Source organism: Podarcis erhardii (genome assembly GCF_964252035.2).
Source record: "Podarcis erhardii genome assembly, chromosome: 4".
NCBI lineage: Eukaryota > Metazoa > Chordata > Lepidosauria > Squamata > Lacertidae > Podarcis > Podarcis erhardii.
In genome coordinates this window covers 48663331-48678519 of record NC_138508.1, presented here as the reverse complement: position 1 = coordinate 48678519, position 15189 = coordinate 48663331, and the positions used below count along the sequence as shown (strand labels likewise).

At 40.7% G+C, this 15189-nt stretch overlaps 1 long non-coding RNA gene across 1 annotated transcript in view; it reads left to right on the top strand.

Moving 5' to 3' along the window:
* Positions 1-4647: 4647 nt before the first annotated feature.
* Positions 4648-15189, top strand: part of LOC309340039 — a 32595-nt gene continuing 22053 nt past the window's right edge. Inside the window, exon 1 of the long non-coding RNA XR_014155749.1 lies at positions 4648-4710. This is a non-coding gene — a long non-coding RNA (uncharacterized lncRNA). The remainder of the gene's footprint in view (positions 4711-15189) is intronic.

Below are 15189 nucleotides of genomic sequence, written 5' to 3'. Positions count from 1 at the left end.
TGCCACCATCCACACCACATATTCTCATGACAGTGGCTCTAGTGGAATAAAGTAGAACTTCAGTGCTTCCACTAGTTCATTTCACATAACTTCATTTCTGTTGTAACTGCTTCCAGAAAAAAAATCACTTGCAACTCCGAAAATAGCAAAAGTGACAAAATGTGAGACAGTATATCAGCATGCAGTTCTTTCCTGCTGTTACCATGAGTGAATCATGCATGTGTGGAAAGGGTGGTGGAAGAGTGACATTGTGCACTGGTGTTCATTGTTGTGTCACGCCACTGGTGTGAATGAAATTTAGCATGAAATGCCAGTATATTGATCAAAAAGCCACAGTCTCATAATGCAGCAGGAAGTGCAGCATGGAAGGAACATTAGGAAATGGGACAGCAGCACTAGCATTATAATCAGGAAAACTTACACAGTATTTCCCCACATCTGAACGCACCCTTAAACTTAGAGAAAAGCTTCCCATTGATTAATTCCACAAAATGTTTTAGTGGAGATGTAGGATAAATACTGAGGAGTCTCAGGTTAAAATCTCTGCAAAGCTCAAAAGGCCCTTAGCTGGAACTGTCTAATAAATAACTCCTGATTGTATCCTCACCTATATACCAAATGAGTGTGTGTGTGTGTGTGTGTGTGTGTGTGGAGACACATCTTTGTTTCCCCCCCCTATTGATTTCCTGCCTGTGATCAGAAAGCAAAGCTCCTAGATGCTTTTCTTCCTTTTTCTTCTTCTTTACATGGGCAAGGTGGACTCCAACAATATTTTCCGCGTTTGTATGGTTGGTTGGAAACTTTAGCCCCATCGAAAGGGAAGTGCAGTGCTTCATGTGATGGATGGCTTGGCCCTGATAGTTATTTTAAGTTGCAGGACTCCTTATGCGAAGTAATAAGAAGAGTGCCTTTAAGCACTTTAACCCCACATAGCTGCAATTTAGTGCTACACTTGTAATGCTATGGTCACTCACCACCACGGAAGTTATGTATACAGTCACAGATCTTCATTGGACATTTTATCATTTTTACTTACAAATACATATTATCCCTTCCTACAACAAGATGGTTCTTACTGCCAAGTAAATATACTTTCTCATCAGGGCAGCAGAAAGAATCATTTTATACCTATAGTCATGACGGTGCCATTATGCATTTCAAGTTACAATCCTCTGGTCCTTGGGAAGGCACCGCAGGGGCAGAAGATATTACAGATCTCCCTTTCTGAAAGTGGAGAGATAACTGTGCCCTTGAAGAGGAAGATCTGACCCCCCCCCCAAGGGCCCTTACTTACTGCCACAGAAACATTTGGTGGCTCTTGCCAGACCAGAATCAGAGCTCCGTCCGAGGCAAGAGGAAAGTGTTCTGGTGTGTGTGTGGCATGTGTGCTGGGGGTGGATCCGGGAAAGCAATCTATAACATGCTGAAGCATATGAAATACTGTACATATGTTCCCTTCTCACTGGAAGACAATGGGAAGGATAATGTTTTTGACAGAGGAAGAAGGAGGAGGAGGAGAAATAAAAACGGGCAAGTGCCACTTCATTATCACTTCTGACTTGGCTGCATGAGCCCGGCAGAGCATTGGAAACAGTGGTATGTCCTCTTTCAGTTCTCTCCTGCTTACTTTTTCGGATTGCTCCATAAAATTATTTTTTTCTTTTTAAAAAAATCAGAGTTGCCTCTCAGAGAACACCCTCCCATCAGACGTCAAGGAAATAAACAGCTATTTGACTTTTAGAAGACATCTGAAGGCAGCCTTATTTAGAGAAGTTTTTAATGTTTGATGTTTTATCGTGTTTTTAATATTCTGTTGGGATCTGCCCAGGATGGCAGGATACAATGGTACCTCTGGTTACCAACTTAATTCGTTCCGGAGGTCCATTCTTAAGCTGAAATTGTTCTTATCCTGAGGCGTGCTTTCGCTAATAGGGCCTCCCACTGCATGCCCACCTCTGGCGCGTGATTTCCATTCGCATCCTGGGGCAAAGTTCGCAACCAGGAGCAGCTACTTCTGGGTTAGCAGAGCTCGTAACCTGAAGCGTTCGTAACCAGAGGTACCACTGTATCAATTATTATTATTATTATTATTATTATTATTATTATTATTAAAATAAAATTTTGCATTAGTAGTAGTAGCAGTAGAATGTAGTAGCTGTGAAGTGCAGAATAAGGACGGGAATCGACTGATGGCTGACATAAGTGAAGTAAAACACATCTAAAGTAGGGTGGGAGTGACTGTAAGGCCATGAAGTCCAGAATCTAAAATTGCCGCCATGGCTAGGTTCTTCCTCCACTGTCAGAGGCAGTATGCCTTTGAGTACCAATTGCAGGAAATCACAGGTAAGCAAGTGCTGTTGAGCTCAGCTTGCATGCTTCCCCCACACATTTGGTTGGCTGCTGTGAGAAGAGAATGCTGGCCTAGATGGAACAGTGGCCTGATCCAGAAGGCTTTTTCTTTGTTCTTATGCCTAAGCCCACAACTGCTTATTTTCTTTTCACCTGTATAATACCTGTTACGGTCCATGATTAGCTACCTCATTGTATTATATAATATGTATTTTAATGCATTTTAATACTTCCACAAATCTTTCAGGGTTGACAACTGGTAAAAAGTGGAACAATCAGAGAGCATATTCACTATTCCCCAGTTTAATCATATGCTGGGTTTATGCAGATTTTCCTGGATAAATTAACCTGTATTCATTTATTAAGGTTAGTTAACACATTAATTCCCTGGGGAGGCAGATTTACTACAGATTTTAAAAATTGCTTTTCCAAGTTAGTTCAGAATTGGTTGGGAGCCAGCTGAGTCCTGCTCTGAAAAGAGATGGTGCTTTAGCTGAATGCATTCAGTAATGAATTACGTGCATTTTGAGAACAAGAAAACATTGCATTGGGAAGCTCGGATATATATGAACTGTGCAAGAAACACAGCAGTGTATATAATGACCTTTGATAGCAGTGTTGTCATATGAAGAAAAAATTCAGAAACTGGGTAAGCCCAGACTCAAATCTACTGACCTAGAGGACGAAGGAATGATAACCCAAGTTGTCATTGACCCTGGCTGCCCAGACGACACTCTGTGCTGTTGTTTATACAAGAAGGGATTGTTCTTGAACAGCTTCTTCTTCAATGCACTAAAAGGGAACATTATTATTATTATTTCCAATTCTTCCTCCTTTCAACTCCTGTCTTGCAGATTACCTAGGCAAGCTGACTAATCAAAGCATGAGTGCCAGGGGAATCACAGTCTGACAACGTTGAGTGATGGTTGGCACAGGTAATTGCTGATTGGATTGAAATTGATTGCCATTCCTCAGTGGCACATGAGAAGCTAACAAAGATTCACTGGCCACAATCCAGTGCACATTTATGTGCACTTAAGTCCCGCTGACAACTGCTGCTGTGGCCTCAACGTCAGACGAAAAGATGGTAGCAAATGGAAAGTGCTCATCATGGAAGGATTATTTTTCAGGGCATGTAGCCTGGGAAAGTCTGTTCTCTCTCTTGAAATTGCCTTTCTAATGATTAATTGAGTGTTTACATATAGAATCATGGACAATCTTTATCTCTTTTAGTTTTCACCTGCCTCCAGTCTTGCTTTCTCATTTATTCTTTCCTTCCCACAAAACTTTTGCCAGGGCTCACTTCATATTCTTCCTTGCAAGTATTCATACTTGGAATATCTCTAAAAATCACACCCATCATCAGGTTGCCAAACATGCTACATACCAATGACATATGCAAAGGAGTCATTGACTTCAACAGAGCCATGCAGGATTTCTTTCAGGAGATATGCCTGTTTTCCCACTTGTGTACTGACAGAAGGGCCGGTGCTCTGGTAAAAGTCACAGTTCTTCACAGAATTGAACATTAAGGCTGATTTTGTTACCCAGGAGGGAAGGAACCAACATTTAGGCAACAATAGGAAATCTCTATAGTACTTTCTAACTGCATTCACAATGCATTGTCATTCTCCACGTATTGGGGATGGTATCAGTGAGTTGGAAGGGACTTTAAAGGTTATATATTCAAACTCAATACAGGAAATCCACTTCTACAGCATCCGTGATAGGTAGTCATCCAGCCACTGCAGGCAAGTCTAAGACTACTGACTGCATTCATGAACAGAAGTGAATTCAGAATTGTGCTTCTATCTCTGTTCAAGCTACCATCCTACAATAACTTTTAATAGTGCAAGGGATTATAGGCACCACATGTATCTTCTCCAAATAAAAAACAGTTGAATTGGATACATTTTTCAGGGGAATCATCTTACTTGTTTCTTTAGTCAATAAAAGGAATTATGGGATATCCACATTTGCTAGGAACCATTCGGCAAAAGGCAGACAACTACTTAAATCACAACAGAGCAATGTGTGTGCCTTTGTGCTTATGAAAAATGTGACAATATTTCATTTCTACTGCTTTAAAACCTGTTTTTATGTATTTTTCTCATTTTATGTATTTTTCTCATTTGGTTGCAAATTGCTTTGAGATTTATGAGAAATAAATTAATACAAGATATAATACTAATACCACCACCACCACTACTACTACTACTGTTACAATGAGTTAATACTCATGCACAAATATAGGCTAAATATCACACAGTCTGTTGTGTTGTTCTTAAAATAGGTACAGATCCCTTGTGTGTTTAGAGGCGAGGGTGTACTTGTGAACACAATGAAATCAACGGGCTGTTGGTGAGTGAGTGTTTCTTCTGTTTAACGCTGAACATTAGAGGAATGGAGACTAAATCACTTGTGTCAGGATGATATTAGTAAACTGAAGGTCACTTTCAGCATACTTTAGCATGCCTTGGAGGCAATACTGATAAGGAGAAAGACAAAAGGACAAAGACAAAATTAACTTTTAATTTCCCACCAAAGCTACAGCTGACAGAAAAAGGGAGATGACTGGGATTGCTTGCAACATACCGTATAGAATTGTATATTAAATAGCTTATCTGATTTAGCTCATCACAGATACTGAGCATGTAACTATAAGCATTTATATATACACTCAAGTACATAGCGTGGTAAATATTAGTGACACATTTCATATCTCTTTTCAGTGCCAATTCCTCTTGCTCTAAATTAGATGAAGATATAAACAAATCAGATATATTAATTTTCTCTTGAAGAACCTTTCATGATTGCTTACCAAGAAAAGTTATTTACATGTTGATAAAAGGTGTTATTTAACACAGTGTGTGGTAATTTCCTCTAACTCAAAGGCATTAGGTGCCTCAAAGAGCACATTTTCTGCACATATCCTTATGTTCTAGTCCTCATGAACACATACATTCCAGAGGAAGAATTTTATTTGTTGTTCTGATTTATTTGTATGAAGCCAAATATTAAACAGTGAAATTATTTATGTTTAACATATGGTGAATTATGCATGCTTCTTAAAAGTAAGGCATATGCCTTAGGGAAAAGTCAGGTTCATGCATTCAAAGTTATTGTCTTATCTGACTGCGGTAAATCATGCATGCAAATCGTGAATTAAAGTTTTAAAGACATAGGATCTGCAAACAATGTTGTAGTGTAGAGAGCAGAATGCAGATCCCATTCCACTGACCCTTCCCTCCAGATTTCCAGATCCCCTCACCTGCCCAACTGTGAGTCACAGCATGCCATGGCTATTGAGCTCCCTACCTCAATATTTTTTTTAGTACTGTAAACCTTGACATTTTGCCTGAGCCTGATTGTATCTCTTTCTTATGTATGTTTGTGTGGTGCTGTTTTTGGCTACAGTAGGATCAGGACTTAGAGAACTTAGATTACTATATGATATTTTAAAAGCGGAAGAATGATGTATGTGTCATGTCTCAGATGGAGGAATCCTTATTAAAGGAGGGTGCCATGTCCCAGCTGGGGATGTTCCCCTCAGAAGAGGTCCTTGGCCAAGCCCTGGGCCAGGCTCCCTCTGGGGGCAAGGAGCTGGTATCCTGCAGTGAGGCTGAGGAGGGGCCACCCACACCCAGGGTGAGTTCAGCCTCAACACATTGAGGCCAAATGAGTTCCAAGCCCAAAGGAAAGTAGGAGATGCCATAAACACTGGATGGAAACCTGATTCTGAGCAAGTGCATGGATACAGGCAATGGCTCTTCAGGAGCAACAGTCTCCTTGGAAATAAGACCCGCCTCTTAAGGAGACCTCTGGGAAAGGGGAGTTAATAGGAGTCAGCTGCGGCTGTGGTGTGGTTCCAGCAGCACCAGCTTAAAACTCCCAGTGCTGAGCTGGAAGAGCTGCTAAACCAGCTCTGTGTCCTGCCTGCTACTGGGTTGCCTGTCTATGCCAAATCTGGCTGTGGACTGCTGTAACCTTGTCTCTTGCCTGACCCTTTTGAGCTCAGATAGCTTGGTCCCTGACTTTGAACTGTTGTGATTTTGCTTCTCACCAGAGCCTTTGCTTTGGACTCTGCTTGCTTGTGCTCTGACCTTGGACTGACCCTCAGTACTGCTTTGGTAATGCTGCTTTGCCAGCAAGTCCCCTGTTTGCTCAGAGAGCCACCAAAAATGCTTCTCAGCTGGGGCAACATTTGGTCTCAGGCTGGCCTGGGTTGAGTGACCCCAAACATCTTTATGAAAAAGGAGTAGGCTGTATTAAATATATATCATTACAATATATTGTGTGGGTCTATGACCTGCTTAGCTGAGCTTGTTATCACTTTTAAACATTTTGCCCTATTGCCTTAGTACCACCTGTTGATTTGCTAACATCTTGCTATGTCTGTATATGGAAAAAACAAACAAACCCCACAGTGCTGTAGTGCCGAAATAGATACAGTAGCTTTTCAAGGGGTTAAATGTGAGAGCTTAAAGTAGCTTGGAATATCTTTTCTGTATAAAAACAGGCTGGGCTTATTGCCATAAGCACACTCAAGAGAGTCATGAAGAATAATTGTGTGAAGTTCTTATTTTCCTTCAGAGCAGCAATGAACAGTTCCTAAAGGGGAGGGGAATCTTGTCAGAGAAGATGGGTAGTTTAAAATAGCATCCATTTTGGTAGGTGGTTTTCTCAGATTCCAACAGAAGGAGGTCAGATAAACAGATAATACAAACAAGAGGGACTTGTGTCACTTCTCTTTCCCTTTTTCCTTTTAAACTTGTCTTATTTGGGGGGGGGGGAATACATTTCCCTACCTCCCACCTAAATGTTTTCTGTAAAGAAACAGCATAAACGTGGACAGGAACAAAAAGAACATAATGAAAGCAAATTCAGGAAACAAAATCTACAGCACATATAGTAAATGTATGCAGGCTTTTGAGTTCTCCAGAGCTCTTCATCAGGCTACAAAAGTAAACAAAGAAGTGGGTGGGACAGAATAGTCTGGCTTTTTATGAATTCTGAAGAGTCTTAAGGTGCGATTTAATATTGGGCCGCACCAAGGCCTTTGGCCAATTCCCATCTTTGGAAATTACAAAAACCATCTGTTGGTCTCCCTCTATCCTTTCACAAAACAGACAGGTTCTTTGTTAGGTAGGAACAGAGAGAAAGGTGCTGATTAACTTTAGTTGGTGTGCTAGTTTAAAATATCAATAGAGGTCAAATTAGGTAGCTTTACCTAGCAGTTCAACTTTGGTAGCAGAATATAGGTATCTACCCAAACACACAAATGTAACTCTATGTGATAAAGAAGGTTCCCTGATTCTGCAAAGTGTTCTACCCATGTTCAAGGAAATGTAAGTAAACCCCTCCTGAAAACCTTCTGCACTCAGCACAGGGAGGGTTGGGGAGTAAGCAGGCAGGCTGATGCATACTGTGACATTGCAGGTGGGACTTGCATGTGGGCTACTGTCCCACCCACAGTTTTAGCCCATACATGTTGAGGTAAAATCCAGAACACACCTTCTAAGTGATAGTTAATAGATTTCCAGTTATTGTTCATATACAGTATTCTTAAAAAATGCAGAAGCATCTTGAGCTACAAATTTCAGATCCAATATTTTATTATACTATATATTACATCTCCAATATCATTCATTTCTTATTTTAATCTTTTGTTCATACTATTAAGGGTAGGGGTGATAAGGTAAGGAAACTGGAGAATGTGGGTTTTTTAAAAAAATCTTGCATAATGTTAATTCAAAAGTCTGCCTTTTGAATTAATAAATAAGCTTCCCATTTATGCAATGCATGAATAGAAATACTTACAACTGTGGTTCCCTTTTAAGAGAAAACTCCTTCTTGCCAAAAATTTTACTTATTTTTAAAATTTAAATAATAGTTGTTCAATAGTTTTGAGAGTATCCAGAATGCCTAAGTAACAGTTCTTGAGCACACTATGCTTTCAAAATATTATTGGATGTAGATTCCCATTGTTTAATTAACAAAGTGTTGGCTAAATTATAAAATTATTGAGAAAGCATGAAGACATTGAGAAGATATTTGAAAGTCACTCCTTGTCAGCACTATGCATTAACACCAACAGGCCTGGCAAACAACTGGAATGGTTTGAAAGGGAGGACTTGAATCCCATCAAGTATTTAATCAATGCCTTCATGCTTTCTTTTTCTGTAGTTTGCTTCTCAGGATGCACCTGTATAATTATTGTCCTAGGAGATGTGATTCTGAAATCCTTTCCTGCTGCATAAACATTTGTTAATTGTATCTTGGGACCAGGATGAATTCTGATCTAAATCATGGCCTGTCCAGGCAATGTTCCCATATAAGAAACAGGGGATTACATCTGGAATTGGCTAAGTTGTCTGCATTTCTCCCTTTGTTTTTACATTTTGGACTCTTAGAGGACTTTCAGAGGTGCATCCACCTCTTAAAAAAATGTTTAGGGGTACTCTCATTTTCCTACTTATATTGAAATATTGCCCCTCAATGATGCCAAACGTAGATTAAAAAAATGTTTAGGGGTATGTGCATGCCTGCGTCCCCCCAGAAAAAAAGCAGTGGGTGCATCTCAAAATTGGGCATAGGGTCCAGGTTGCAACAGCAAAAAAAAAAACAAAAAAAAAACAAAAAAAAACCCCCACAGAAAAACCTCAAGAACAAGTAAATTCATCTTTGCTCATTTAGGGGGTGATAAAGGCCTTTTAGGGTTATTGAAATATTGTTTGAAGCCCATCTGTGCTCTCCTTGTTCCCTGCCAGTTTTTCTACCCGATCAGCTGCTGCACCATTCTTTACTCTTTCTGGGAGTGTCACAGTGATTGTGGTGGTGTTACAATGCTGTACAGCAAATCATGCCTGGCTACAGGATGACGTCACAAAGACAACTCAAAATAAGGACAATGTTTCCTAGTTCTCCTGAATGGGTGAACGCATTTGCCTTCTTTCATGATTTTACCCTAAAAAATAGAGGGGGGAAGCAACCTTAAAATGTGTGTGTCCTTTTTTGTTTCTGCCCAAAGTTTTCACAAACAGCATCTCCCTTATGCCTAAGCTGTACTATTATGGTTCACTTTAAATTGCTTGCTTTTTAAATCAATAGCAAGATTAGATATGAGTTGATATGATTGTGTTTCAGATATTTAGTTGGCCATCATTGGTTCAGTTTGGTCTTAAAGCTACAAGCTACTGCCAACAAATGGGACAGCGGGAGAAACGTTGTCCTTTTTTACTTTTTTTAAGAACATGAGAGCTTTCCTGGATCAGACCAAAGGCTCATCTAGACCAGGAGCTTATAGGAAGTTCAAAAGCAGGACCTGAGAACAATAGTACTCTCCCTTCTTGTGATTCTCAGCAACTGGTATGCAGAGCTGGAATGCCTTCAACAGTGAAAGTAGAACATAGCCATTGTGGCTAGTAGTCATTTTTACAACAGAGAAACAATTATATGATCTTAAGCCTACACATGTACATTTTATTTATATGCCACCTTTCCATGGGGGGATACATAATTACAAACATAACATAACAAAAGTAAAGGTATAGGTAAAGGGACCCCTGACCATTAGATCCAGTCGTGTGTTGTGGATCTTATCTCACTTTACTGGCCGAGGGAGCCGACGTACAGCTTCTGGGTCATGTGGCCAGCATGACTAAGCCGCTTCTGGCGAACCAGAGCAGCGCATGGAAACACCATTTACCTTCCCGCCGGAGCGGCACCTATTTATCTACTTGCACTTGACGTGCTTTCGAACTGCTAGGTTGGCAGGAGCAGGGACCCAGCAACGGGAGCTCACCCTGTCACAGGGATTTGAACCTCCGACCTTCTGATTGGCAAGTCCTAGGCTCTATGGTTTAACCCAGGGGTCTGCAACCTTTAAGACAAAAAGAGCCACTTGGACCCGTTTCCGAAGAAAAAAAAACTGGGAGCCGCAAAACTCGTCATTATAAAAATAACTTTTTTGTCACTTTATTATTTCTTTGTTTGACCCCTCAGAATTACTCCTCCTCATAGAAATAAACGTTAAATTAACAAGTTACCTTGTTTTGTGTGTGTGTTCTTCACTCCCCTTCAAAACAGTGACCAGCGTACATGCCCCCTTTCAATGCAGTGACCAGCGTACATGCCCCTTACAATGTAGCGGGTGGGCGGGCGGGAAGGTGACGTCGGGACGGTGCGTGACTAACACACGCACCGGCCCCATGCGACGTCACAGCCAGTACAGCGCCCGCCACAGTGGGGAGTGTCGGGGCGCACAATGCGCCTCCTCCCCTCGCTAGTATCCGCCCCGGAGCCACGGCAAAGGTGTAAAAGAGCCACATACGGCTCCGGAGCCGCGGGTTGCAGACCCCTGGTTTAACCCATATAGCCACCCGCATCCCCATAACAAAAGTAGTCAAGCAATAAATAAAACATCAAAAAGTGAACAACCAAATTGAACAATTTCCACATAAATCATAATAAGATCTAAAATATAAAAAATAATATAGATAACCACAATAACCCCCTTCAACAATGTCCCAGCCAAGAGTGTTCAGCAGCCTCAGCTTTTGGAGCTGGAATCAATGAGGCCCCACCCTCCCAGGCCAGGTGGAAAAAGTCCTGCAAGGCAGGGAGCCAGTCGTTCAGGACTCACAGCCAAGATATGTTCAGTGAAAGAACTAGTGACAAATTTACAGCTAAATCTCTCTAATACATTTATTTACTGAGAAACAAGTCCCAACATTTCAACGTCACATTTCCATGAAATATTGTATCAGACTACATTATCTTTATATAGTTTGTGTTTACTGGAGATGCCTTTTTGTGTATGGATTTTAGATTATTGTTTTCAGACCAAAGATACAAAGAAATCCAGATATTTTAGCACATGCGTATATGTGGGTATCCATTCTACATGAGAACAGCAGACCAAAATATATCACATAGCACGTGCTTTGAGGGTGCCACAATGCATCAGATTTGTGCTGACTCTGGTGGAGTTATCAAATGTCTGATTGAGCCCATGGAAAAACGCTTATCTAACTCCCACTGGACAGCTTCCTTCTTCTTGAGCTGGGAGGATAAAACTTTCTGCAAAGTCTTGTAAAACAGCAAGGTGCATTAAGTTAAAGCAACTCACCAGTGGCTTCAACCTCTATGTCTAGCACTAACTCAGCAGATGATTAGAGGACTGTGTGACCCTTGGCAGCTTTACAGGGTCATATTTTGACATGGCTGAACTGTTCTTGAACAATTCCTCCAATGTGCTAGGTACAAACAGTCTTTTCTTCAGCCTCAAGCATGCATGTCTTATCTTTCCTACCTTTTTTTTTTTTAAAGAAGCATGGCTATTGAAATATACTGAAGGTTAACTCAGCTTCTTGCTTATGTTGGTTTTATGTTTCCATTCTTCTGCTTGGACAACAGCACATCGTGGTCTTTACTTCCTATTTTAACTTCTGTAAAGGAGCCATTGCTGGCCCTGAACTGCAGTTTTGACCCTGATTCTGTAAATGGTGATATTTCATGCTGTATCACCAGTTTAAAACACCAGTTTAATTCACCAGTTTAGTAGCGCCAACCAAGAGTCAACTTGGTGTAATCATTTAGAGACAACTGCATAAGAGAAAGTTTGTTTTAGGATGAGAAACCTTTCTTCTGTTCCTACTAGGCCTATTTAGTGGCAGTAAGGAAGCAGAGAGTGTTGGGTGACCAGCAGGGCCAGCCCACCTATGAGACAAGGTGAGGCAGTTGCCTCAGGGTGGCAGGTTCCTGAGAGTTGGGAGGCATGGTAAATTTGACCTCTGCTCTGTGGAACACGCCCTGTGCTTGTTGACCTTCACAACCTCTCTCTCCACTGAGCAACTGCTGCTGTGTGCATGCACCTAGTGACCATGGGTGGTGGGTGCATGGGTGGCAGGCATGAAGCAAAGAAGGAGGGGACAGCGCAGCAAAAGAGGCAGAAAGGAGTACTTTTTATTTTGCCTCTAGTGGCAAAATGTCCTCAGTCAGTCCTGGTGACCAGCTACCAGTGAAGTCTAAACTTTGGGAATGACTCAGTTGAACAAACCACTGTACTTTCAGTGTAACAAGGACAATAGCCTACCCACAGATTGCAGGACGGTTATTGCATTTCTTTTTAATAGCATTGAACATATCTAAAATTGTCCACAGTGGCAGAGAAGGGCAATTACCAAGAGCATCTATTTAGAACCTTAATGGCATCCCTATTTCTCTGTTACCCACATTACAGTTTCATCAATGGCTTCGGATGCAGCAGAGAATTTCAGATATTACCAGAGCAATCTTACTTTGCATCACAAATGCTCTTAGACATTTGGTGCTGCTTTCTTTGAAGTACATCCCTAGTGTACCCTTGTTATAATTTTTAAAGCTTTATTACTAATTTCTGTGTCAGAGTGATAAAAGATGAATGGTCAACACGTAGCTGTGCTAACGATGCCAACTGAGGACATGATTTATTAGTGAATAACATTACTTTCCATAATGATTTTTGTATAAAACATATATAGCTAGACTAGAACATTAACTTCACATGCAAATATTGCCAGCATATTTCCTCCCTGTTAAAAAGTAGCTGGAAAAATAAATGTGAGGCACAAATATAGACTGAACAGCTGTTGTTTTTACACAGTTTGAGAGAGGCTGTAGCCCTATTCAAGCCTTATTATTGTTATTATTATTAAAAATTTGTATGCTGCTTTCCCATATAAATATGCTCAATGCAGCTTACAACAAAACAAGTTCCAAATATTTCAAAATAAAACAATATTTAAGCTCTTAGAAAAACATTATTGATTGGAGGTCTAGTCTGCTTACTTCAGGGTGAGTCTCACTAAAGATGGTACTTTCAAAGGGATTACAGCTACTCTAGGGTAAGGATGCATTCACATATATAGATGCGTCATCTGATGCCTGCATCATGAAATGATAACTTGCACAGGTGAAACAGCCACCACAGACCATACACCACAGACAGAACTTTCATGCACATGGCATGACCTAACTCAAAGAGAATATTTTTCAAAGCAGAAAGTCCATACTTCCAGCTTCAAGTAACTGAATATAGGGGTAAACACAACCATCATTGCACATTCATTGCACATTCATTGCACATTCAGAGGTAGATGCAGTGAGGGCTTGTAGCTCCAGCCTCCACACCTGCATGTGGTTCCATCCATATGTTTGTAAGCAGGGGAGGATTCTGACTGGGCCAAGGTCTGCCCCCCTGTAAGAGTTCTATGGGCATACATGACAGTACCAAATGCATGGATAGAGGGGGAATTACCTAGAGAGAATGAAAGAGAGCAAAACGATGAAGATGGAGAAAACTAAAGTAGTGCAAAAGAGGTCTATTTCTCCCTACGTCCAGTCCACTGAGGCCTCAGCAGCTGTGGAAATAGAATCATAGAATTGTAGAGTTGGAAGGGAACATGAAGATCATGCAATCCAACCCCCTTCCCTGATGCAGGAATCTTTAGCCCAACCTGGGGCCCATGACCCTGAGATTAAGATTCTCATGCTCTACCTTCTGTACAGCCAGCAAGTGAGGAGGTTTGAGGGCCTCACAAGGGAGCATCAATTACAAGCAAGTGTTAAACTCTTCAGGTGTTTTTTTTCCTTAAGTGGTCTCCACTTTTTCTGTGAATGGTGGGACCCAGTCTGAGTTGAGCCTGGAAGCTTGTCCATCTCTCTAATTATGTTGCCTGACGCAAGCTAAAAAATTACAACAAAGGAGCATATGAATCAGAAAGCTATAAGGTGTGTGTGTGTGTGTGTGTGTGTTATTGTTGTTTAATCAAGTGATTTCAAGCATTTTTTTTTAAAAAAATGCATTTCTTCCATTGACAAGCTGTGTTGAATGGCAGATTGAATAATTTCTTTTGAAAGCCATGTGTAAAGACATCATGGAACTGAAAGATGGTCTGCTGAGAATAATAAAAGAAATGTCTTTATAAAATTAATAATAATAGGCCCCAGTCAAGTACCTGAATTCGTAGGTCTAGCAAAAACACTAATTAAACTCAGATTATTTCTGGTTTTCAGTCATAAACTATGCTATTATTTGATAATTCTGTTCTTAATGGTGTAGCTATGATGTTTACTGCTATGCATTGCTGGTTTCTTTTGTCTGTTTATGGCTGGTAGCCCAAAATCAAGGGCAGCTTGAGAACCCTGCCTACAGCAAAAGAAAAAAGAAAGAAAAACTTTTCAACAACCTGTTGGCACAAATGCAAGAAAAAGAAAAAGGTTAGGATTTGTACTGCATTTCTTCAAACTTTGAATTAGAGCTTCTCCTCATATTAACATCTTTGCCAGTGTGCAATGGGAGAGAGAAAGGGAGGCGTGAGGAAGGGCTGTGCATCTACGGTGCTTTAGAGGCGATGAAGTCAGATGTCTGAACACAGAGGGCTTTGAATTTTTTTGACAAAAACCTAAAAAATCTCCCCGTGAAAATGAGACGCACATCTTCTTTACTTTTTGTGAAACAATATTCAACTTCAATAGACCATGTTGACCAGTTTAGTTTTAACCAATGAAATGGCAGTTCTGTCACTGGGTTTCTCACAATTCCCAGTGTTTCACAGTTTCACAGGGCCTACTGGATTGTTATGGTTCATAGCATTGGCTTGATGCCCTCAAAACGTCCTTCTCCATTGAAGGGAACTGGAAGCTCTATGACTGCAAGGAATTACTGATTCAAGGTGAACAGGCATGAAACAGAGAACCCCAAGCCTACCAGACATCTTTATTACAAAGCATATAGAGACAATAGACTGAATACACATTTATTGGATACATATTTACCACGAAGGATCAAATACACAG